The sequence below is a fragment of the Cygnus olor genome, chromosome 15, assembly GCF_009769625.2.
Source record: "Cygnus olor isolate bCygOlo1 chromosome 15, bCygOlo1.pri.v2, whole genome shotgun sequence".
Classification (NCBI taxonomy): Eukaryota; Metazoa; Chordata; class Aves; order Anseriformes; family Anatidae; genus Cygnus; species Cygnus olor.
Window position 1 is genome coordinate 1,956,386 of NC_049183.1, and position 23,430 is coordinate 1,979,815.

Below are 23,430 nucleotides of genomic sequence, written 5' to 3' on the forward strand. Positions count from 1 at the left end.
GGTTCAGCTTTCCTTGTGGATATCTGCATTTTGTAAACCCAGTGTGTTTATTGGTCGTTAATCAAATATATATCTTCTTTACTGTGTTCAGCTGAGGAAAGGTTTGTCTTCTCTTACAGAATCTTAAGCACTTGAGAGGCTCCTGTCACTCCTGGCTCACCTCTGCAGCAATGCTAAATGAATTTGCCAGGTTGGTCCTATGTGACTTCCTGGCTTCCCTCTGATACAAAAGACAGGAGGGCTGCATCAGTGAGTGAGGGAAAGGAATTGCAAAGATTTTGAAGGTTGTTTGGGAGGAAAACCAATCTGATTTGTAGCCTTCAGCAAGATGCCTTAATGGAGGGAGAATGTAATGCCTGACAATGCTTCCAGAAAGACCTCAGGCAGGCCTCTTTGAAGCCATGTTGGCTTTAAAACCGGGTATGTAAAACCTTCTCTCAACCAAATCCTTGAACCCTTGACAACTGGCAAGTAATTAGACCTCACAACACCTCTGCTGGCTTCATCACTGCAAAGCAAAGCTCAGACAGGAGTTAAACACTGGAGTTTCATCCTGCTCTTCAGAAGATAGTGGGAGATTGGTCATAAAGGTAAACTGAGCCCAAAAGCAATACTGAGGTTGCTCCAGTGCAAGAGCATTTTTCAAGTTCCATGGAAAGAGTAGGCTTGGAGTTAATTAAGAGAAAAGGAGAGAGAGGAAACATCAAAGCTGTGAAGCCGCCTTATCAAAGGCACATCACTCCTGTGCTCTGTCTGGCTCTCCTTCTGCTCCACAGAGAACATACCAATTCTTTCACTGCCTGTGCCAAACAACTGGCTGCCATAAATCTGCTCAAGAAACAATACAGTACTTAACAAGTAGAGAAATGCGTGCAGTTGGAGAAGATGGAAGAACTGCATCAGTTTGTGGCATGGGATGTGAGGAGAGGGAGTTCCTCAGATAACGTGGAGTAAATCAAATCAAATCAGAGAGCTGGATGATGCAAACCCTTCTGCTATTTGAGCTGAAAGATTCTTCTTTATGACTTCTTCCACACAATGGTATGAAAAGCTAAGACATAGATTGACCAGCTTTACCAGATTAAGGAAAATTAGGAGAGTTAATGCTACAACTCAGGACCATGCAATGTGTCTGCTGATTCCCAGTTTTAAAGAACAGGTGTTGCTGGGGTGGCTACACGCTGTCAAGTTTAAATAGCTTCTTCTGCAAATCATTTTTGTCAGCACATTTTCCTTTGCTACAAAAACACCTGCAAAAATAATTCTGAACTTGAAAATATAAATAATATCTTTTTTTTTTTCTTTTCAATATGTATAGATCATGAATAGCTTCAAACAAGCGAGATCTGAGACTCCAGCCAATTTCTTCAAAAGAATAACTGAGTCTGTAGGTCATGACTGAGCAATTTGGTACCTGGCAACAGAGTGGTAAGTCTGAAGGACTGTTTTTTTTGACTGCATGGCCACAGTGAAAAATTGAAAATAATTTCACTTTGAATCAGCTCAAACAAAAAATGAATTGAATTGAAAAATACAGATTGCACCAAATGGAGCATTTTATCTGGCATAAAACATGTATGCCATGATGCAGAATTTAAGACATTCACAACCTGATAATAATAATTAAGCTTAGCTCTCTGAACCTATTACTGAGATGGGATTGCCAGAGGCTGTTGAAGGGTAGCATTGGTGGAATAGGAGCAGATCTAACGTCAGAGTGTGGAATCACCCCATTGCTCACTGTAATGACTTTAGTGAGTGCTTCCTTCTGTGTCTGCCTTAAGATTTTATTTCTCATGTATACAGACCCAAGGCCACCGAAACACTTATGAGTCTGGGCTAAGAATTGCAACACATACAAAGACTTATATGATTAACAAGTGCATTCCCTTAAAGCAAATTCTAGTCCAGAATTTGAGGCTACCTGTGGAGGGTTAATGGAAAAGCACCAGGCTTCTGTTCTTTATAGGAGAAAATTAAAAAAAAAAGAACCAAGAGGAATACTGCATTGCTCTGATCACCCAGACACATCTCTGATACATACCGAAAGCCTAGAGAAGAACAGGAGCCCTCTTCTTTCTTTAGTGCTTATTATGTGACATTGATTCTGCTGGTAAGAACGCTCCCATTTACTTAAACTGAAACAGAAATAATTTTGAGATCATCTTATTCTGTAACTGACTGAATACAGCGTCATTCTGAAAAAATCAGAGCTAGTAAATGTTTCTGCTTCATATGTATTTTCCCTCTTTTCAAGAGGCTTAAGAATGTAAGACACCTCTCAAAGCTGTCTCTGTCATTAATACATCATGCCATAAAATATGCATGCGTGTGTGATTATTGTTCTTGAATATTATCGTAGAGGAGTGGCTATCTATAGACTTACTGTGCAATCTTTTCCAGATTCTCAAAAGATATTTACAGATTAATGGAAAGGAGTTAAAAGCATGAAGACAGCTATGTGGCTGTAAGAGTGAGAAATGGATGAGATGGAAACTGTTTTGATGAACTAGTAGGAAGTATTAAAGAAATTTCCTTTTAAAAATATAATTTAATTCAAACAAGCTATCTGGGAATATCTTATACTTTCCCACTGAATATATTTTTTCTGAGGTAATATGACTGGTGGAAGGAGAGCAAGTATAGAAAATTCCTTGATGAAAGCATCCTTATCTTGGCCTTTTTCCTGTCAGCTGCCATGATGTTGGCATTGAAAAAAATGCAATATCCCCTAAGAAAACAACAAGGATGTGACATTTCTGCAACACAATATCCATCTCTCTGAAGCTCATCATAAGCAAAGAAAGGAGTCATTTTGAGCAGCTATCCCTGTGCAAAGATATTTTGTATGTGCCCATTCTTGTCTTTTTTACTACGTTCCATACTCGTGTGATACAAACACAAAATCCTTCTATCGTTACATTTATCGTACAAACAACAATTCCTCTATTTTTTAATGTTGCCTTAATGCCTCCAAATTTTCTGCAAGCAACAGGAAATTGTTGAGCTCTGTGCAATTCACTATTTTTGTTATTATTTTTTAATGCAGAGCTATGAGCAAACGCACCTCATGTAGCTATTGAAATCAGACACCTGGAACTGCCAGTTTAAAGAAAGAAAAAAATACCATGATGCCTGCTCCTGCCTCCTGGTTCCCACTGTCAAAGGATCCCAGACTGTCACCACAGAGAGGGCATTCACGAACCATTTCTGTGTGCTATGAAAAACAGCTCTTAGTTAAGAAGAGGAAAGGAAATCTGTAGAAGAAGCTGATGATGTGAACGCTCCTTTTATAATCCTCATTTTGCTCCTGCCCTTTCTCCCACCATGCAGACAGGAGGAGGGAGAAGCCAGGACAGAGGCCGTGAGATACTGAGGGCTCAAGCTGCCTGCGTAAGTAAAACCTGAGCTTTTAAAGACGCATTTTGCTTAAACAGTTCTCTCCCAGAATAGATATAGGTAGGAAGTAGTGAAATAAATGGAAAAAGATTGGAAGTGAGGTTTGGTTTGTCTGTTTGAAACAAACCGGTTAGAAAGCATTTCCTCTTGATGATGCTGAGTACACGGTCATCATCACAAGGGCCTTTCTGGCTAACCTGAGCTGAGAATAACTGTAACCAGCCCGGTCTGCTGCAAAGTATTGTAGTGTCACATCAGTACTGTAATAGCTTCTGCAGAAACAAGGTCACACTAACACAGTGAAACTTGGTAAGTACTGACCTTAGTAGGCACTAGTTCAAGAAACAGATTAGTTTCCTGGAAGAGCTATAGCACCCTCACCATTGTTCTAGATCCTTCCCTCAGTAATGACTACAGGGCAGTCTCAACACATATTCACCTAGTGGACTTGGGACAGGCTGAGAATTTTGCATCTCATTTTCTCTTTTATTTAATACAACATTTACTCCCTTTTTTCTTTCAAATTTGTGCAGATTTGGACTTGTGTCATCCCGTCCCCTCCCCCCAGTATTTCTGAGCTTCTTCTTCATATTTGATCTCAAATACAGAAAGTGTGCATTCCTGCACCTACTCAGTGCAGTATCTGTGCAGTGCTCTGTTCTGATGCATTTAACAATATATTGATGTGTAAGTTTAAATGGGTTATTATACTGGAACCTTTCTTTCCACAATGATTGGAAGGATTTCCTCCAAGGTGAACGCAGCACCAGTTTAAAAGGACAAGTATGCAGTTACAGAAGAACGTGACTACTAATGTCACCATGCATTTTCAACCCCAATAAACTAATATCTGCCTTTTTATCACGCATCTGATCTATAAAAACAGTCTGATGACTGTGCAACCGTATTTAAGTGCATTCACCTTTATCAGCTCATCCCATTCATCTCCTTGCAAGAAAATAGATCTGACATCAATTGTCACCACTGTCCTGGACTTAACCCAAAGGACACTACAATAGTCTTTATTGTACAGCATTTTGAAATAAAACACAGTTACATTTTTCCCAGTCTCTGTTCCATTCTGCAGTTAAGAAATACAAAGTGCCATAAAAACAGCCTGCAAAGATTGTGGAAAAGTATAAACAATCTTCTTTCATAAGGGCGAGCTGCAGTTACAAAAACAGCAGCACCGCTATTTACTGGGTTGTATAAGCCAGATCAATCCTGCTGCTGTGTAAGGAGAGGTTTTTATCCTTGTATAGATCACTCCTCTACTTCTGCAATCCAGAATTGTCACTGACTCTCTTTCAAACCAATGTTTGATGCCCTTTGAGTCATCACATAATAAATCCCTTCTATTGCTTAGACATGAGTATTTGCATCATGATCTAAGTGTCAAATGTGGAGTATGAAACTCTGGACCCAAAGGAAAGCTGTGCTAATGAACTGTCACAGTTAAACTTACATCCGTGGGGCCCATAACAGTGGTCTCCACCCTTGCATTTCTCTTATCTATTAACTTTGCTATCCTCACAGTTTTTTTTCTTTAGCTGTTGAATGTATTATGAGCCTTGCTGGGATCCCAGGAGGAGACAATAGAAATTTTATTGTTGGCTTCAGTGAGAGCAAAATAATATCTTGGGAACTATTCTCTGCAATGGAAGCTGTCATAAAACTCGACACTTCACCAAAGATATAGGAGAAGTGGGATTTGATCTATTCTTCTGTCTGAATGGATTTGCGTCTACATCTGGCATCTACATCCCTTGTGGATATCTGTGTTCTTCAGTCCTAAAGCTCTTTGTTGATGCATTCCCATTTGCTAAAAATAATGTATTTTTTTGTTAATCCAGTTGTGAATTACAGTATCATCTATTGATGAGGGGAATCTTCTGGATGAGAGGAGTCCTGTACTCAAGAAACTCTTCAGATGACTTGTAGAGTCTATTTGAGCTAATAGGCACAGCCAAGAGAGAAACGCTGAAGAATAGTCTCATCTTCCCTGGGAACCACCTCAGCTGAAAGCTCTCATATTCAACTCGAGTGTCCTGCCCCTTCAGCTATTAACTAAGGGGAAAAGCACCAACTCTCTCAAAAGAGAGGGAGATTTGGCTCTTGAAGGGAGGGAGAGAGGGAAGGAAGGAAGGAGAGAGGAAGGGCCAGGAATCCCGATCAGAGGAGGAGGGATATTTGGATGAAAGTATCGTAACTTCAAAAGGTGACTTAAGACGCTTTTCTGGCTGTCACTTTTTTTTATAGTACATCAGCCCATGCATACGCTATGTGGTTGTATTGTAACTTATTCCAAGGCCAAACCCAAAACCTGTGCCTACTTTTGCATGCATCCACTGTGTGGTTTGCACATGCCAGATCTGTAAGCAAACATCTCTTAGATGTTCTTTATTTGTGGAACTTACACCTGCCCACTACCTTCCAAGAAAGAGTTTTGCCTATTTCAATTTTGTAAAAATTTCCTTTTCATTTAGTTCTAGGGAAAAAAAAAAAAAGCCACCAAGATGAAGGGCATAAAGAAAACGCTTTATAAAAGCCAATTTATTTCAACGCAGTCTACCCTTTTTATGGCTTCAACGTGCCTCTAATGGAACAGGTCAGAAAGTTCTGCCTTATTCATTTCCTAGCAATTGTAGCTAATTGCTGTTTGGTGTGAGAAGCATCTGCAGGTCTCTAGCACTGCCTGACTGTACTTTCTGAGACTCCTCAGACTTGTATCTAAAAAAAAAAAAAAAAAAAAAAAAAAAAAAAAAAAAAAAGAATTGATTGGGAGGATAAATGCAATGTCTGATCATCAAATATTTAAACCTGGCACACTTTCAAGAGTGGCAGGCTTGCTAGCCTGTGGAAACATCCTTTTTCGGCCAGACATTACTTGCCATTGTTAGTTTTCAGAGGACTCATGGTAATGTGTACACAATATTTTATATCCAGAGATTTTAAAGAGAGAATGAGGGCACACATGCAGACAAGGAATGTGTCGTTACTCATGTCTTGCAGAGTCGAACAAGTAACCGTACATTAAGAAATGTAGTTGGGAGAATGCATTTGTCTCTCCTGGTGTGGGAGTGAAAAATGTTCATGGGATTGATACCCAAAATGAAACAAGCACAAATATTCTAAGCCATATATCACATTGATCATAAATACAGGAAATAGCATCTTGTTACATGGACAATAAACACAGTTTCTACTACAAACTTCTGGTTATAGGAGAACAGAGAATTGTCTAGATGCTACGACACCGGAGGTTTGTACTGATTTCTCCATCATATTCTTTTCCGAAATCTCAGTTTTCTTTCACTTAATAGTTCTAGCAAAAATTCCAGTTGTTGACAGTGTTGTTGTTGTTGTTGTTTGTTTGTTTTTTTCTGGCTGTGAAGGTTGTTAAATTTACAAGAGTGATTTGGAAGAATCTAGCTGCCCAGTCTAGTCATACAACTAGAGCCAGTCTTTTTCCAAAAGAAATAGTAACTCAGCTCTAGGGATGTAAAGTTATTTTTACCAGTTTAATCTTAGCTATGACAAAGAATCCACCGATAATGAACAGAGCTCTTTGCAGGATGTAAAGTTGAAACATAGACATGACCTCTGTGCAGTTTGGGATCTACATAGAATAGACGGCCTAGGAAGAGAGGAGAATGGAGCTTATTCTGAAGATAGCACTCCAGTTTGTGAGAAGATCTCAAGGTCTTTTTTGTTTTTGTTTTTCCCAAAATATACTTTAAATGTCACCTTCTGGGCAGTCACCTTATTGAGATGGTTATCTTTTAAATAATGGTCATCATTTCATTATCCAGTGACATATTTGAATGAATGCTCGGCTCACAGAAAAATCTACCTCCTTATGGACTAGGAGAGCAATATGTGGCTGTGCGTGGTAGATAAAAGAACTGAAATGAGGTTTTCTGAAAGGCCATCACCCGGGTAAGCATTATGAACACTCCTTCCCTAGTTTATTATTATTATGTAATATCACATTTTAATATATGATATTGCTGTTTACCAACCTGACAAGAGAGATGAAGCAAGTGGGATTTACATCACCAGCAAATCTCTTTTCATCTCAAATTAAGAGCCAAATGGCTTCTTTTATCCCTCATTTACAACACAAAGATGCCTTTGGAGTCTGATGATGGAAAGATCAAGACATTTCGTGTAAGAGATGCCACTTGAAGTAATTATTGTCTCTCAGTAATCACAGAATTAGCTTATTACTTAATCACTTTTCTGTTAAACTGTTCATTGTCACAATTCTCTAAAATTTCTCCTATTCTGAATTTGTGGTATAAATCCCAAATACCTGCATGCTGCTGCAGGGTTCTTCCTCCCTCTGTGCCTGGTTGTCTGAGCTCACCATTTAGCCACTTACTTTGTAGATCACACAACTGTCATGTGAGGTGATCTATCTGTAACATATTTTCTGATCTTCTAATGGAAAGCTTTTTGCCTAGATTTGTAACAATTCTCTTTTAAGCCATAAAATTAAAGAGGCATTAACCATGGAGCTGGCAACTGCCACAAATCATCAGCACTCAACAACAGCTGACCTGATTTGAAAATCAAAGATGGCAGTGGTTCAGAGCACTCACAACATTTTCTGACTGTGTTGGCCTCACTTTTCAATGCAGGATATTTGAAGAAACTGAAACAGATTAATTCTTGATGTGAAAAATAATGATAATATCAAAGGTATGGGGAAATGGGTTGACTTACCCCTTCTTATGGAAGGGTAAGTCAAGGGAATGGGCTAAAACTTGAAAAAGTATATTTTAAATATCTTCAGGAGTTCTTTGCTGTTTTTGTAAACATTCCCGTCATTATAAATGTCCTTTCCTGAATGGCCAAATAGTGAGGGAGTAAGAAACGTTCTACCATAAGCTGTCCATGAAAATCACCACCATTTTCATTTCAGTTCTCAACAGCTGCAGCTATCAAATGTTCAAGTGATGTTGTCTACACACTCATTCGGTGTTTGTGGTTTTACCCCAGGCAGCTGCAATCTGTGAAGGCAGGTCATAAAAACAAGCCAGCCCACTCATGGGAGATAGGATTGTTTTGTAGTCTCTTTTTCATGATAGAGATTTTCCTGTGTGTTAATTTGGAGAGAACACAGCTTCCTTTTTTTTTTTCCTATAATTAACTATCAGTATGTCATCATTATGAATTGCATGATCATTATCATCATTATTCATCATTATGAATATTATCATCAAATGTGTGGTAAAACAAAGGTATTTAAATAGCTACTGATAGCACAACATTATATATATGTTATATTAGTCAAAAGCCATCTTAGTAGTCTAACTGGTTAACTAGCAGTCATCTTTTGATCATCACATCTGTCAGCCCTAGTAAAATATGAGTTAATTTGATCCCTCTTCCAGCTGAAAACTGGAAATCTGTCTAAAGGCCATAGTAATGTTTCTTGAGCAGCTGCTTTTATATTTTATAGTCTAAAAAGTTTCCTAATTTAATGCTGTAAAGTAGTGAGATGTAGTATATTAGTGTCCATAGTGACATGCTGTAGGTTGTATACTAAGCACTGTTCAGTTTATTGATTGTTTTGTGCCCTGTATCATTCTTGTAGGTAAATTTCTCCTTTATACTCTGTACCTCACAGAGGAAACTTCAGCTGGGATGCTGCAGCTTGTCTTCAAATGTTAATGATCTTTGCCTCTCAGTTCTTGGCCTGACACTCCAGCATGCGTAACGCAAAACTTGGCACAAGCTCACGTGTGGATCCCTGTAAAGAATGGAAATCAAGCTGGCTTCTCAACTTCTTCTGGCAAGTTCATAGCAAATTGGCCTGATACCAAATACAGTGCTGAGTCTACTAGGGCACCCACTGGAAATGTAGGTGCAGCTTTCAGGAAGGGCAGAGGCTGGGACAGCTTGAAGATTTGAGTCTGCAGGGAGCAGCTGAGCAAGCAGCAGTGGCCGGTGATGCAACTTGTGATAATGATTGTGAGTAAATATAAGCACAGGAGTAAGGGAGAGAAAATGCTAACTGAAGGGGAAGCAGGGAAGAATATTTTATTTCTGACACGTATTTGGTCCTTACAAAATAAAAAGCAAATGGTAAACTGTTCTTCTTTAAGGCCTTCTTTAAGGCCACTAGAATGGGGTTTGGGTTATTTTAAGACTGCCTAATGCATGTGAAGTAAAAACACAGAGAAGACAAGTCATATTGGTCCGCAAACAATGCAAATTCCCCAGAGCTTACTTTGCAGAAAAGTTCATCTTCGTTGTATTTCTACTTCAGCACAATTCATACCCATTATTTTTCCTGAAGTAAAAGCCTGTATTCTTCTGGCTGTGAAGACAAGTGATCTGAAAGAATAGGTTTGAGAGCTGACTGTTAGGTGTCTGTCACGGGACCAATGAACAGACAACATGCCTAACCGTAAAATATTTGGCAGTTTCTGTCTGATTTCATGAATTACTTGCTGCATGAATTTGCTGCATGAATTACCTGCTGCTCCTTTTCTAAAGGAGTACAGCAGGTAAAAGGGAATTGAAAGACAGCTCACACACCTTTAATAGAAATTTGGCATGTGCTATGCCTGCAAAGAATACCTCCTTAAACCCTATTCAGTTAAAAAGAAAAACAAAACTGCAAAACCTTAGGTGAAACACAGCAAAAAAAAGTTTAAAAAGGTGTCACAACACTGACATACATAAATCAGTAAGAATACCATAATGAGAAGGAAGCTGTCTAATTCTAAGTGCCATAAAAATTGCAACCTATTTGTAAAGCTTATTGCTAGACAGAAGAATACAATAATGAACGGAAGATAAAGGCTGGCAGAAGATGGTTCAGTATTGACCAAATTAGTTATTTTCTATCACAGATCCTGTGAGCCAGAAAGCAGTTCCAGAGAGAGGCTACTGACTAGTTTTATCCACAAATCCTCTGAGCCACCTACAGTCAAGAAGTAACTAGCTCAGGAAAATAATGCCATTCAGAGTGCTAACTCAGCTCTTTGGAAGGCTACAAATAGAATCATAGAACCATAGAATCATTAAGGTTAAACAAGACCTCCAAGATCATCTAGTCCAACTGTCCCCCTCCCACCAACATTGCCCACTAAACCATGTCCCTAAGTGCCACATTCAGCCTCTCCTTAAACACCCCCAGGGACAGTGACTCCACCCGTGTCCATTAAGGATGGAGATTCTCCTTGACCCTCTTCTTACCATTAATATATTTGTAAAAACATTATTTTGTTATTTTTTACCACAGTGGCCAGGTTGAGCTCATCGTGGGCTTTAGCCTTTTTGATTTTTTCCCTGCATATGCTAGCAACTTTCTTGTTCTCTCCCCAAGTTGCCTGTCCCTTCTTTCACTGGACATAAACTCTCTTTTTCTCCCAGAGACTCGGCAAAAATTCCCTCCCTATTCAGCCATGACAGTTTTCTTCCCTCCCAGCTCATCTTATGGCACATGGGGACACCCTGCTCCTGTGCCTTGAAGACTTCCTTCTTGAGGAGCATCCAGCCTTTCTGGACCCCTCTGCCCTTTAGGACTGACACCCAAGGGATGCTCCCTATGAAGTGTCCTAAAAAGTTCAAACTCTGCCCTCTGGAAGTCCAAGGTAGCAGTTTTACTGACCCCCCTCATGACTTCACCAAGAATAGAGATATATTTTAGTCATGATATATATCGTGATACAGATGTATATCATAGTCATGATCACTCTGCCCAAGACAGCTCCCAGCCACCACATCTCCCACCAGTCCTTCTCTGTTCATGTACAGCAGGTCTAGCGGGGCACCCTCCCAGTAGGTTCACTAACAGCTGAGTCAGGAAGCTGTCTTCCACACACTCCAGGAACCTCCTCGACTGCTTCCTCAGGGCAGTACTGTATTTCCAGCATATGTCTGGGAAGTTGAAGTCCCCCATGAGAACAAGCACTGGCAATTGTGCGACTTCTGCCAGCTGCTCGTAGAATGCCTCATCTGTCTCTTCATCCTGGTTTGGCAGTCTATAGCAGACCCCCACCAGGATGCCCGCCTTGTTGGCCTTTCCCCTGATCCTTACCCAGGATAAATACATATGCTCTAAACTGAAAAATTACGTTCACCTGGTGGCTTGCAGTTGCCATATCCCCAGACATACGTGAAGTACTATGCAAGATTTAATGATGCCCTCTTCTGGTCAGGACCAGCTCTTACCACTGCAGGCTTCCCTGCACTGCAAAAGCAGTGGTCACGCAGCCCAGCCTTGGAAAGGTGGAAATGAACAAGCTGTCTGTGCACAACCTACCACTTTGGATTCTTGCTGGATAACCCCATCCAAGCCAAGTTGTTTCATACCCACTTTATCTAGCATGCTGACTGTGAGTGCTGAAACAAAACCAAGCACATAGAGCAGAGTACCTGGAAAAGACACAGTAGATGTTAGAAATTCCTCAGTGTAGAGAACTGAATGACAGAATCAGCTGCATGTAATATGCAGAATTCTCTGTGACTCGTATTCCTGGCTTCTCTCAACGTTAATACTGCAGTCTCATAGTAAGACCATTACCTTTTATCACCCTCTCAGACAGTTCTCAAGGTCTTTGTCCCCTAAGTTTCCCTGCTCCAGAATTGCCTGAGGCCTGTAACACTAAGGCCCTATCCATCTCTAAAGACAGACGCTTTGTTGGACTATGGTCATAATGTGGCCTAAACTGCAACAGGTCTGTGCATAACAAGCCCAAGGTTAAAACAATCCAGACACTCAGAAACTTCAATGGCCCCATGAGAAGGGAGAGGTACTGGAAGCCAGGTTGTATGTCTTCACTTCTTTGACCAACTGCAGTTAACACAGCAATTCGACCTGATAGCATGCTCAGCTCCAGAGAAGTGAGTCAGGTTATGCTGGAAATGCCAGAAGCAAATTTAGCAATGGGCATCTGCTGCAGACATCTTTCTATCAGAAAGATCTACGTTTGTTTTGTTTTCCAAAGAGTCAAAGCAATATCTGTGATGCATACACACTCTGTCTGATGTGTTTATCCCTATAGGAGCTACTGAAGTTGCTGTGCTGTGCTTGCAAATGCTGCCTGAGCACAAAACTAATGGTGTCAGTACGGGATGCAAGAAGCCATGCCTGTCAATTTCTCTCTGAGAGCTGGCATCAGCAGAAGAGAGCAACAGGGGGTTCAGTTTCTTCAAGAGATTTATCTCACATATGCATCCCCTTTTTCATCAAGGATGGCCCATACTGCTTCGTTGTTTGGGAAATTACAATTTCCAATAAACCCTGAGTCCAAAAAGGACATCCTGAGGCAGGTCTTCATAACCACCATTCCAGCATATCAGAGTACCTAGGTCACACTACTTAACTGAAGTGTGAAATAGATCATCCTTTCCCCTACAGACAGATCTCATCTCACTGCAGAGAAGAGAGGACAGGAACTGAAATTTTCTAAAGATATGGGCCCTAGAAGAGATTCACTAAGAAACGTGTAAGGCAGATTTTGCTTCTCACAGTAATTGAAACCTGCATTTTAGTTCAGTCCACGTGCAAGGCATCTTTCACTGAGACCAATACACAGACTGCTACAGAACCAGCAGTATTCTCCTAGCCAAAATGCAGAACAAACACATTAGATCCTTTTATTTTGTTTCACTTTTAAGTTTCCGTTCACTCAGTGGGAGAAAACATACATTAAGTACTGAATACCAGTGATTGTAGATGTTAAAATATCTGGGGAAAGCTGCAGACAAAACTGTTAAGCTAACACTACAGCTTCAGAGGGGATTTCCAGGCATCAATGAAGAAAATACAATTCCATCACATACTCATACTAATGACAGAAAACAGTACAGAAAACTGGAAAACAATGTTCCCCTTACTGCTAACTTCATTATCTCTTTCAGGTACTTTTCATAACTAGACAAAACAGTCTAGCCTCAGGTCTGGAAGACAAAAAGCCAAAGCCCCAAAGAAACTCACCTCCCCAGAGCGTCCACTGCATTCCAAACCGTGACTCAAACTGCTGGGTGAAGAAGTTGAGGACACTTCCAAGACAGGAGAAACACAGAGTCAGTCCAAATGCCAGTGCCAGTTCCTTCCCCTTGAGCCAGAAGGCTGTGATACGATTCTGAACAACTTGGAGAAGAAAAAATTATTTTCTTGAACAGACCAAGAGCACTGCCCAGAAGCAGTGAACACAGCCTCTCAAGCTAGAGTGCTTTAGCTGGAGCAGGAGATCTCTAAGCATCCCAAATGGAAGTAGTACTTGTCAACTTTGCTGTCAATTTTAAAGTGTACTAAATCATGCTGGGACATGGGAGTTGAACTTATCGCTCAAATAAGGCAAGCAAAAATAACCCCAAAGGCATAGCAGTCACAGGGCAGTCCCCACCCCTGGGAGAAGGACAAACTTGTTAGAAGGGAACCTTTCAAACATTTCAGCACATACAAAATCCATGTAATCCTTCAAGGAACAGTATTCTTCTGTTACCAGCATAGGTTTCTGGTGCAGAGCAGGTGAAGACGACTGATAGGACTAGGGTTTAGGAGGCAGAATAAAAATGTATCATGACCTTCTGATGAGGCTTAATTAAGAATGTGAGTTTCTTACTAGTAAGTGACCCATTCCCAGAGCCAAAGAGCAGTCTTCCTGTTAGCATCATTGGTAGGAGATATGGTGACCCCTTGAAATGTGAGCGCAGGGCAAAGATTGATGATCCCAGCACAGTCAGAAGAGAGAAAACAAAGACACCAGTTAGGAAGAAACAGGTAAAAAAATTCCACAAACCTCAACAGACATGCCATTTCCTTCTTTATGCCTCTATCTACTCATCACCTGTAAGATGCTAACTTTTGTGACACAGACAGAGCACAACTGCATTGCTGGTACTCCTTAGTTAATGGCACGTACCAGGACAAATGTCAGAACAAAACACTACTTTATCAGTTTGTCCCATCAGAAACAGATAATTCCCTGTTATATGCATGCCAGAGAAAAGCATGTTTACTGTACTGCTCTGTAAATTGAGGTAAGTCAGTGGTCATAAGATTAAAAGGTCTCAGTTGCATTCATGGAGCCGCTCAATTAACAGTCATGCACTCACCACACAAAGCTGTGACCCCTCTCCCATACCTCTATGATCTTACCAAAATGGATCATCCTTTCGCACAGAAAGGACAGCCTGAAATAGCACTTCAGTGCACAAATAAATTAATTAATCCTCAGGACTTACAGCGATTTCCTAGTTTATCAGTTAGGAATCCAGCCAAAATAACCACTACTGCATTTCTAGGAGAAAACAAGAACAGGAACATTTGTGTTTTGCTGCCAGGAAGCAACTAGCAAACTGCCCCAACCCTCAAAGGAAGAGAAAAGTGACTTACATCCAAGCGTAGATTGCATATAGCAAATTGTATTGTGCAGGTGTCATTCCCGATCCTTCAACACAGTCCAACGTGCTGTTGTGATGGGTTCCATTGGAGCATGTCAAGTTCTGCAAAACAAGTCAGAGAATCTCTGTTTGGCAGCAGACACAGACCCAAGCATTCCTTTAAAAATGAAGTCCTTTCTTGCCTACCAGATTTTTATTTCTCCCACTCAGTTCCCAATTCCATGACCAGGAATTAGAGGACTCAGGTCTCCAAGAAAGCCAGCCCTTGCTGAATGAGAAATGACTGGCCCTTGGCATGTCTTCTTTTTTCTTTACTGTGGCAGTCATGGCAGGGCTCTGCACTTCTATACTGCTGGAGACTGCAGCACGAGATTTATTTGATTCATTTGTTTCTTGGCTACAGTTTAGCTTGATCTGGCTCTTCATAAAATACTATAAAGTCTTAAGCAGTGTGTAAATATGAAACTTAACAATAGTCCATTTTAATTCACAGCTATAAAGTTTTTGCTGAACAGTAGGAAACTGGTAGTCATAACATGATTTAATAACATTGCTTCTACTACTGGAGAGCAACATCTTCTCAAAAACAAAAGCATGATCAGGGAAAAAAAAACCAACACTAGGTCTTCCAACTACTAAAAATCTACCTGTATTATTAAATGGATGCCAGGTCTTCCACACCAGAAGGCACAAACAAGTAACCGTTCTCCCACAGACGTACAGAAGTTGATATGGAACAATGAACAAGTACTGAACTTATTTATTTATTTGTTTATTGTTCGTGCCCTTTTCTCATAAAGCAATGAAAAACTGCACCCAATTTACTCTGGAATTCACTGTCTGAATTATGACAGATTAATTACATTAAAAAAAAAAGTTACATGCAAGCTGTATATAATCCTATCCTTGGTATGGAAGAAGACAAAAGAACTGGACAGTGACTCTAAATTTACGCGCACTGATCTACCAGCAGATGGCACACATCTCTCTCAAAAGGTATGAAACAGACTGATAATGGCAGGTAAACGAGTCGGGTAAGAATTTCTATCAGGTATTCAGGAATTCATGTCAGAATTTTGGACTCTGGCATGCTTGGATGGACTGAAAAAGAAATTAACTGGGTTATCAGTTTAAACCCCGACCACCAAAATTCCCTAGTCTTTGCACATACTGCTAGATCGATTGCCAAGTCCTTACAGAGTTTCTGTGATGTCACTGGACAGCTCCTTCTTTCAGATAGCTGCTAAACCTGTGATGTGGAACCTGCAGTTTGGATTTGAAGACCCAGAAAGCCTTTTCCAGACTTTTATCTCTAACATCTCTAGTCTTTCAGTCCAGTGTAGGTAATAAGGATCAATTCTAGCTATCTTCTAATTGCAAAGTGTTGTGAACACCTCTCAAACACTGAACTTCGTTAGTGTAGCAAACGGTCCTTTGGACAGAAAGCTGACAATCACTGGACAGCAGCAATAGGTTTCAGACTTCCAGATCTTCCGCCAGTAGCAAGACCTCTCAGATACCTTATGGCCTGTCCTGGCTTTGTCCATCTTTTTTTACAGCAACACTTAGGTCCATGTGGTTCCGTCCATCAGACTGAGCACCTGGCGCATAAGACCTTGGAGCACGACTTCCACATTTGCACCATTTGAGAAGCTTTTGAAGCACTACTTGTGACCAAAGCCTCTGATGCCCCGGTTTTACTTTTCTTACCCGACCTTCTTTGAGACAGCAACGTGGGCAGCACTGCACGAAGGACCCCGGAGCCGGCACGCTCCTACCCCCTGGAACCGCTCCTGCAGGACGCTGGGGATGTCGAAGCAGAAGTAGGAGCCGAACGAAGGTCAGGAGGCAGTTGAAGAAAAGCACCACGAACCTGTAGCACGCTGAGCCCAGAGACGAGGCGCCTCGCCGCCGCTCCCAGACCGCCGCCGCCCGGCCCCACGGCCGCTGCTCGGCTCCGGGACGCAGCGGGGCCGGGGCCGGGGCCGGGGCCGGGGCCGGGGCCGGGGCCGGGGCCGGGGCCGGGGCGGGGCCGGGGCCGGGGCCGGGGCCGGGGCGGGGCCGGGGACGGGGACGGGGACGGGGACGGGGACGGGGACGGGGACGGGGACGGGACCCAGGCACCGCCCGCCCGCCTCCCCGCTCCCGCTCCCCGCAGGCTTCCCCTGGGCAGGGCCTTCAGCCTCAGGGGCTGGCAAGGAGCGAGCGCCTCTGCCGGCCGGCAGAGTTATCCTGAACTGAAAAGAGGAAATACGGTAAACCCAATTAAAACTCATACCCGTAAAAGGAAGAACTCCAATGCATAAATACAAGATTAAGGACAGCCGTGTAGGCAACAGCACAGAATAAACCGGCTTATAACTGGCATCAGAAACTGCAGGAAAATCTAAAATATGATGCTCTTAAAAAAAAAAAAGTGTACATTTTAGGCTGTATAAATAGAAGTCTCTCATGTAAGAACTTGAGAAAGATCGGTTACTTAAGCCAATAGACAATACTGCGCAAGAGCAGATAGAAAGAAATCACAGACAAATAAATTAAAGTTTGATAGTTATCGGAAAAGCAGGGCCCTGGTAGTGAAAAGACATAGGGGAAAAAAAAAAAATAAATAAAAAGGTAAGTATATTTGTCTTTCTTACTCAGTTGTCTGAAGAATATTTTATGCCCAAATGATGCACGAAGAGGAACTGAATAAGGCAAGCCTCACAAGACAACACTGAGGGCCAGTGAGTTTCTTGATTTTAAAATACAGCTTGATGAAGATACGAGGAGGGTTATGTGGCGTGCTTTTCCTTCGTAGCAGGCAGCAGGATCTCATAATCCAAAATTTTCTTTCTACTCCTGCGTCACTGGCTTAACCATGAACCATACACAGCATGAGAAAGGAGCAGCCCTAAAAAAAATATTAAGTTGTACAATTGGATACACGTAGCAAAATGTTCTTTATGCTTTTGTATTTATGTATTCAAAGAGACAAAGTTTTTTCAGGTAGCAAATGCAACATTAAAGAAAAGCTTTTCAACAGCAGTGTGTACTGACAACAGTTCAATAATTTTAAGAGCATATGATTTGTGATGGGAGTCAGATTGCAACATATACTCCATTTTTTAAATGCTGTCATTTTAGACATCACTTATGCTGCTACGTAGAAATTTTTGATTTTATCCTAAACTATAGTTTCTCACTTCCTTGGCCTGCAGGAAAATGCTGAAGCAGTAATTTCTTCCCAGAAAGAGCAGTCAGGCATTGGAAAAGGTTGCCCAGGGAAGTGATGGCGTCACCGTCCCTGGGGGTGTTTAAGGAAAGGCTGGACGTGGTGCTTAGGGACATGGTTTAGTGGGTGACATTGGTGGGAGGGGATGGTTGGACCAGATGATCTTGGAGGTCTTTTCCAACCTTAATAATTCTGTGATTCTATGATTATCTTACTTGCACGGAATGCTTCCTATCCCGTTACCTGCCTGTGGTGTGCTGGCCCTGGCTGACAGGTAAGCTCCCAGCCCGTTGTTCCCTCCCTCCCGGTGGGATGAGAGAGAACCAGAGTGGCAGAAGAAAGGGGAAAAACCCCTCATGGGTTGAGATGCAGACAGTTTAATAAATTAAGGGGGTGGGGGGGAGAACACAACAAGTGATGCAAAAGCAATCTCTCAGCATCAACAGAGCAATGCCCATCCAGCCCATGAGAAACGGATACCTTCAGAAAAACTCCCCTCCAGCTCTATGACACTATATGGTGTGGAAAATCCCTTTGGTCAATTTGGGTCAGCAGCCCCACCTGTGTTGCCTCTCTACTTGCAAAAGAAACAGAGAAGGCCGTGGTGTTATGCAAGCACAGCTCAGCATCAGTTAAAAAACTAGTGAGCTAATGCTGTTTCCATCACCAGTTTAAAATACTGCACCATATGGGCTGAGAAAAAAATTAAATCCATCCCAGCCAAAGTGACTACACTAAGAACTAGCTTGCGATTGAAACTTTTGGTCAATTAAAAAAGTTTTGTATAGAAGCACTTAGTGAAAATAAAAGTGTCCAGATAACAATAACACACATGCATGTGTGTGAAAATATATGTATATACATATATAAAATAAACAATCATGTGTGTGATTGGTTTGAAAACTAGACTTTCCTAATGGTTTGCAGGTTTTCAGGAAACTAACTGGGTTTTGATTCCAGCTGCTTCCTTACAAAAGCAATGAAATGCTCTTGAGTACACTTTTTTTCTAATAATGCTGCCACTCATTTTGCTTCTGTTTTATATTTCCATGAAGGACGCTTGCTGGTAAGTATCATTATAAATGGCATGTGAAAGAGCTTTTCAGCTGTCAATATGTTGCTACAGATCTACATTTTAAATTCTAAGAATGGATCAAAGGTTCCAGACTTGCAAATAATATATATGTGTAGTATACTATAGCCCACAGATTCTCAGATTTCTCATTGGGCTATGAACATTACTAACAGCAGTAGGGGTGTACTAATATTGCCAGGAGCAGCATCGGTTTCCTGTCCTGTACCAGACCTTGTATTGTTTCTTGTGCCACTAGAGATATTAGTATCACAGTTCAGGAACCTGTGTTGCAACCATATTGCTTGTGAAAATTAATAATATGCTGGAACAAAATTTGATTTTGGTTGTGGGTCGTTTGTTTGTTTGTTTTCCATATACATTACATATATATATATATTTCCCCCCTTCCGATCAAACTTTGTCTAACAGACTATGTGAATTGGATGTGTTACAATTAATTCACCTTTCTAATTTTACACCACCACCCCCGACCCTTTCAGCACCAGCTTATGAATGATCTGGAGCAAAGACTGGAAGTGTGCTTAATTCATGAGACCTTAGGAAGAATTAGCATGTAGGACTAGTAATGTTGAGATCAAATACTTGTGAGAGGTGATGAGAGGTACTTGTGATAGAGGCATGAGTGTTTGTCTCAGCTTATATCATTTCTAGAAGGCTCTGTGGTATATACAGTGTCAAAAATTGTACTTCTTAGCTGAGCTGCTTGAGATAAGCGGCTTTATCAATCTGGTTAGTATAGAAAGTGGCAAAACTGTTGCTGTGCAAAGAAATTGGAAACGCTGTTGGTATACTTCACCAACTGAGAAATTACTCAGATTCAAGGTGGTTTCCCAGGAGCTAATAAGAAACATTATGTTGCAAGATGTTTGTCTTTGGGAGGAAAGGGACAGGCACAAACATACTCCAAGTGTCTTGTCAGTTAAAAGTAACTTTCTGAGTATGACCTAGTGAAATACTTTCCTGCTGAATCCGTAAGTAAGGGTCTAGACATGAATGATTAGAAATCTATGATTCAGAAATCATTTGGGAATACTGAACCTGAAATCTATGGTTATTTCTTCTGTCCAATAGATATCTGTCTCTTCTGTAATTCCTTTTACTTTTTTTTTTTTTTGTAACTATTGTCTGGTTCCTGCAACTGTACATCTATAAAGGTATGATCATAATATTTTGTTTTCACTGTAAATTTATTCCAAAACTGCACAGCTTTTGTTATTTCCTGAAGCTCTCAGAAGTCCTGGTTACAGAACTGCCATAAAAACCTACATAGATAATTCTAAATTGGTTTTACAAAAAAGCTTGTCAAAAGTAGTATCAAGTCCTTCCCATGCCCTTGAAGTCCTTGTGCCACTTTTCCTGATTTTATAGCTTCAGTTTTATTTCTTAAAACAGGCAGTCTCTTCTGATATATCTTTTCCCTTGTTTATCTGGATTTTATATTACCAAGGCCTCAGTCTCAAGGACTCTTTAAGTCTTGTGGACAGTCCTTTAAGTTTAATGCATAACTCATTAAAGCATGTGTCAATATTTGCATTTTATTTCCAACTGACTGATTTATGTGAGAGAAAACACTGAAATTGGCTTTGTGACATATTTTGTTGCATCTTTCTGTAAAGAAAAGATCCGCTATTTTTGTTTGCTTGTTTGTTGTATCTTCAGTCATAAATAGTTGGGTAAAAGTATAACTATACTAAGTACAACATTTTTAGGCTGTTAAGTGATTTTGATTTAACAGTCTCAGTGTAATATGTGTAATAATTAATTATGTAATGGATTGCGTATTTTTTCTGGAAACAGAGGAAATTGGAGCATTGATATTTAATCATTTAACATATTTTGCTATAACCTTATCATGACTTCATATTTTTTTTACTGACCAGCAAATGTCTTCTCTCAGGCACTCTGGGTCCCCAGTGAGATTGTTCTGCTGCTGAGCTCTGAAATGCCTTTCCAATGCTGCCAGAGGCTCCATCATCAGACGATCTGTGCTGTTCACCTCAGAGCCTGAAATGGCTGCAAGAGAGGAAAATCCTCAGTGCACTCATTAAGCAGGTGGAGGAGGAGGCGGCTTCACAGTGGCAGGAAAACCCATACTTCTGTATATTTGCTTACTCTCAAGTTGCTCCATGTTTCTCTGTCTCTCACTAGCACGGAAGGATATCAGGTCCAGAAGGGCTACAATAGAACATTAAACAGCAGTGTTTCTGAAAACATCAAGACCTTCTGTGCATTTTATTACACTTCTGCTCTTCTAGGTGTTGTGCTTTAACACAGCACGCAGCTAAGTATCCCATGGCCATTCACTTGCTCCCCCCCTGCAGTGGGTCAGTGGGATGAGGGAGAGAACTGGGGGGAGATAAAGTAAAACTCATGGGTTGAGATAAAGGTAGTTGAATAGGACTGAAAAGGAAGGGAAAATAATAATAGTAATAAAAGAATATACAAAACAAGCAACACACAACACAATCACTCACCACCAGACAACGAATACTCAGCCAGACCCCAAGCAGCAGTAGCTCACCCAAGCCAACTCCCCCCAAGTTTTACTGTCAAGCATAACACCATATGGTATGGAATATCCCTTTGGTGAATTGGGGTCAGCTGTCCTGGTTCTGTTCCCTCCCAGCTCCTTGTGTACCCCCAGCCTCCTTGCTGGCAGGGTAGTGTGAGAAACTGAGAAGTCCTTGCCTCTGTGCAAGCACTGCTCTGCAACAACTAAAACATTGGTGTGTCATCAGCATTCTTCTCATCATAAATACAAAACAGAGCACAATACCAGCTACGAGGAGGAAAAATATCTCTGTTGAAACCAGGATGCTAGGTGACACGTCTTAATTTACCATGAGATAACTTTCCTTGCATTTGGCTTTTGTATGGAGGGGTAAAATAGTAAGTGTCCAAAGGAACACTGTATGGCTACACTTCCCAAATTTTTCTTATAATGTAACTTTCTTGGTTTTTGTGTGTGTGTGCATTTTGTTGATGTTGTTGTTGTTGTTTTGTTGTTTGTTTTGTTGCTTTGTTTATTTTTTTGTCTCTGCTCTATACTTCATAGTCCAGGGAGCAAAGAGACCAAAGTTAATTTTTAGAATGAGATGAACAGGCCAGAACATCTTGGCCTCATTCAGAAAATCTTTTTTTGCCTTCTGTTCAAGATCTGCTCATCAATTTAACATGCAAGAAAAAGAAATTGGTCAAGGGAAGTGATTGTCCCACTCTGATCTGTGCTGGTGCAGCCTCACCTCAAGCACTGTGTGCAGGTTTGGGCACCACAGTATAAGAAGGACATAAAACTGTTAAAGAATGTCCAAAGGAGCATAACAAATGTGGTGAAGGGTCTAGAGGGCAAGGTATATGAGGAGAGGCTGAGGTCTCTTGGTTTGTTTGGCCCAGAGCAGAGCAAGCCAAGGGGAGGCCTCATGGCGGCCTGCAGCTCCTTCACGAGGAGAGTAGAGTGGCAGGTGCTGAGGTCTGCTCTGTGGGGACAGTGACAGGACCCGAGGAAATGGCATGGAGCTGGGACAGGATCAGGCTTCGTGTTAGGGAAAGGTTCTGCACCGAGAGGGTGGCTGGGCACTGGCACAGGCTCCTCAGGGCAGTGGTCACAGCACCAAGCCTGCTGGAGTCCAAGAAGCGTTTGGACAGCACTCTCAAATACAGTTTACTTTTTGGGTGGTCCTGTGCGGAGCCAGGATGATGATCACTCAATGATCCTTGTGGGTCCCCTCCAACTCAGGATATTTTGTGATTTTATGATTCTAATTAATAAATTCCACATGCTAATTAGTCAAAAAATACCCTGAACTTAGTCTTTGCATGTATTTTTGGTGTTAATATCTACCATGAATGTAATTGTCCTGGAAAATCTTGCTAGGATATCAATAAAGAAACAATGAAACAATAAAATACAGAGAAAAAGATGGAATTCTGATCCTATAAAGTGTTAAAGTAGATCTAGAAAACTAGTTTTAGGTAGTAAACTACAAAGCAAGTATTATGAGGAGCAACCAAGGGAACTGGGGCTATTTAGTATGAAGAAGAGGAGCCTGAGGGGAGATGCCATCACACTCTACAAATACCTGAAAGGAGGCTGCAGTGAGAAGGGTGTTGATCTCTTCTGTTAGGTGACAACTGATAGGATGCAAAGAAATGGCCTGAAGTTACACCAGGAGAGGTTTAGTTTGGACATATGATATTGGGAGGGTGCTATGGGCCACATGATTAAGAAGATCAAGCGAATGCAAACCTATATAGACAGATAGAAGCAGCCTTGCACTCACAAGCCCTGGTCCTTCACGGGGGACTTCAGCAACCCAGATATCTGTTGGAGGGACAGCACGGCAGGGCATAA

At 41.2% G+C, this 23,430-nt stretch overlaps 2 long non-coding RNA genes across 3 annotated transcripts; one reads left to right on the top strand and one right to left on the bottom strand.

Annotated features, from left to right (window-relative positions):
* The first annotated feature begins 1,978 nt into the window (after window positions 1–1,978).
* LOC121078241 lies at window positions 1,979–16,783 on the top strand. Of its 2 annotated transcripts, none has more exons than XR_005824506.1 (3): window positions 1,979–2,113; window positions 3,050–3,393; window positions 16,329–16,783. It is a non-coding gene; the product is annotated as an uncharacterized LOC121078241 (long non-coding RNA). The 2 variants fall into 2 exon arrangements; XR_005824507.1 differs by lacking the exon at window positions 16,329–16,783 and adding an exon at window positions 7,212–7,622.
* Window positions 16,784–17,455: 672 nt separating this feature from the next.
* Window positions 17,456–21,296, bottom strand: LOC121078240. The gene is made up of 3 exons (XR_005824505.1): window positions 21,192–21,296; window positions 20,957–21,092; window positions 17,456–17,662 (listed from the first exon to the last, which is right to left on the bottom strand). It is a non-coding gene; the product is annotated as an uncharacterized LOC121078240 (long non-coding RNA).
* Window positions 21,297–23,430: the final 2,134 nt, after the last annotated feature.